We start from the raw sequence: 2,574 nt of genomic DNA, 5'->3' as shown, positions 1-2,574 counted from the left end.
GGTGGGGGGGACCGCAGCGCGCCCCTGCTCGCTCTCGCGACCTTGTTTGGCCCTGCTGAGCCTCGCGGCTCCCTGGGTTTTTTTTTCGGACCCCTGGGTGGTCTGCCGGAACCGCTCGACCTCACACGGCGGAGATCTCGGCCAGACGGCCCCACGCACGAAGGGCCGGGCACGTGCCCGGGCCGCCCCGAGGAGGGCAGTCCCCATCGGTCCCTGGATCCGTGCACGCGAAAAGGAAGAGGGTCCCGATCCGCCTGAACACCGGACGGCCCCGCGGTTGGGGTGCCGGCCCGCGAAGGGCCCTTCCCGTCGCGAACGTCAGCGCCACATCGATCAGAGGGCGCGAGAGGAGCGGGCCCCCCCTCCCTCCGGGGGGCGCCGACAGTCGGAGCTCAGGTCCCGGCCGCTGCGGGGCCCATGAGCTAAGAGCCGGGAAAAGCAGGCCGTCTCGGAGGAGGGCCGGGTGCCCTCCGCTGTCAAACGTGCCCGTTTCCCCCCCCTGGCAAGGTCGGGGTACAACAATACTCGGATTGATCCCCTAGGCTGAGCTCCGGTTCTCACAGGCTCTGAAAAACCTGTCCTCAGAAATCTCCGCACACAGTTCTTAAAAGACAGGTCGAAAAAGCCAAACCCCCCCCCTTCAGTGGTACGAACCTGGAATCGCGTCCGACCTCGTGGTTCTCTCGGTCGGCCGAAGCGGCGTGTGGCGACCCCTTCCGGACATCCGCGAGACGACCGGCCATCAGGTCAACCCATTCGCTCCAATGGGGTTGACCTGGTGGCCGAGCGGGGACTTTGGACAATTTTTCGGACTTGGAAAAAATTTTCGGGGCTTGGAAAAAAAAAAAAATGTCAGCCCGCTTCCTCCGGGTTGACCTGGTGGCCGAGCGGGGACTTTGACAATCTTTCGGACTTGGAAAAATTTTTCGGGCTTGGAAAAAATTGTCAGCCCGCTTCCTCCGGGTTGACCTGGTGGCCGAGCGGGGACTTGGGCAATCTTTCGGACTTGGAAAAATTTTTCGGGCTTGGAAAAAAATTGTCAGCCCGCTTCCTCCGGGTTGACCTGGTGGCCGAGCGGGGACTTTGACAATCTTTCGGACTTGGAAAAATTTTTCGGGCTTGGAAAAAATTGTCAGCCCGCTTCCTCCGGGTTGACCTGGTGGCCGAGCGGGGACTTGGACAATCTTTCGGACTTGGAAAAATTTTTCGGGCTTGGAAAAAATTGTCAGCCCGCTTCCTCCGGGTTGACCTGGTGGCCGAGCGGGGACTTGGACAATCTTTCGGACTTGGAAAAATTTTTCGGGCTTGGAAAAAATTGTCAGCCCGCTTCCTCCGGGTTGACCTGGTGGCCGAGCGGGGACTTGGACAATCTTTCGGACTTGGAAAAATTTTTCGGGCTTGGAAAAAATTGTCAGCCCGCTTCCTCCGGGTTGACCTGGTGGCCGAGCGGGGACTTGGACAATCTTTCGGACTTGGAAAAAAAAATTTCAGCCCGCTTCCTCCGGGTTGACCTGGTGGCCGAGCATCTCACCGTCCCCGGACGCAGCGAGGGACTGCCTCCCGGCCGTCAGGATCGGGCCCCTGGAAGTCTGGGTGGGGTGCGGGGGGGGGGGGGGGAATTGCCCGACGCCTCCGAGGAGCGCTACCGGGGCGGGCCGGGCCCCCCCTGCTCGAAAAGGAAAAGAAGGATCGGGCCCACGAGAGACAGGGACCCGGCCGCCAGGCAGGCCGACCTGGGTTCACCGTCCCCGGCCGCAGCGAGGGACTGCCTCCCGGCTGACTGGATCGGGCCCCTGGAAGTCTGGAAAAAGTTTAACCCGACGCCTCCGAGGAGGGGGCGCCCAGGGAAGGAGGGAGAACCGGGTTGACCTGGCAAAGCGGCCACCAGGTATACCAGTTAAAACCTATGGGTTGACCCGGTGGCCGGAAAGCATACCGGCCAGCCAGGTGAACCCCGTTCGATTCCACGGGTTGACCTGGTGCCCGGGAGGGGACTCGGACGGTTCCCCCCGGGGTACGCCTTCCTCGGCCCGAAGGAACAGGGTGCGAACCAGGCGCGGGGGCGGGGCGGGGAACCGCTGGAACCGCTGGGGGACGGGGGACGGGGAGGGGGGGAATGGATCGGGCCTGCCGGGACCCGGCCGCCAGGCAAGCCGCCCCGGGCTCACCCTCCCTGGCCGCAGCGAGGGACTGCCCCCCCCCCCACCCCCGGCTGACAGGATCGGGCCCGCTGGAAGTCCGGGAAAATATTTTTCCCGACGCCGGAGGGAGGGGGGGGGGGAGGGGAAGGGGCTCTGACGGGCCAGCCCGGGCCCCGGAGCTTGAAAAGGAAAAAAAAGGATCGGGCCCGCGAGAGACGGGGGCCCTGCCGCACGGGGCAGTCCGACCGGGGCTCGCCGTGCGGCAGGCCCGGGCGCCGGCAGGGGAAAGCGGGCGAGGAGGCGCGGAGCCGGGTGCCTACGGCCATACCGGACCGAACGCCCCCGATCCCGTCCGATCTCGGAAGGTAAACCGTCCCGGGCCTGGCTAGTACTTGGATGGGTGACCGCCTGGGAATCCCAGGTGCCGTAGGCA

At 64.6% G+C, this 2,574-nt stretch overlaps 1 non-coding gene across 1 annotated transcript; it reads left to right on the top strand.

Annotated features, from left to right (window-relative positions):
* The first annotated feature begins 2,455 nt into the window (after nucleotides 1-2,455).
* On the top strand, nucleotides 2,456-2,574 carry LOC135889589 (5S ribosomal RNA). Its single transcript, XR_010561934.1, has one exon. It is a non-coding gene; the product is annotated as a 5S ribosomal RNA (ribosomal RNA).

This window comes from Emys orbicularis, chromosome 15 (genome assembly GCF_028017835.1).
Source record: "Emys orbicularis isolate rEmyOrb1 chromosome 15, rEmyOrb1.hap1, whole genome shotgun sequence".
Taxonomy (NCBI): domain Eukaryota; kingdom Metazoa; phylum Chordata; order Testudines; family Emydidae; genus Emys; species Emys orbicularis.
This window is presented reverse-complemented; position numbering and strand designations above follow the sequence as displayed.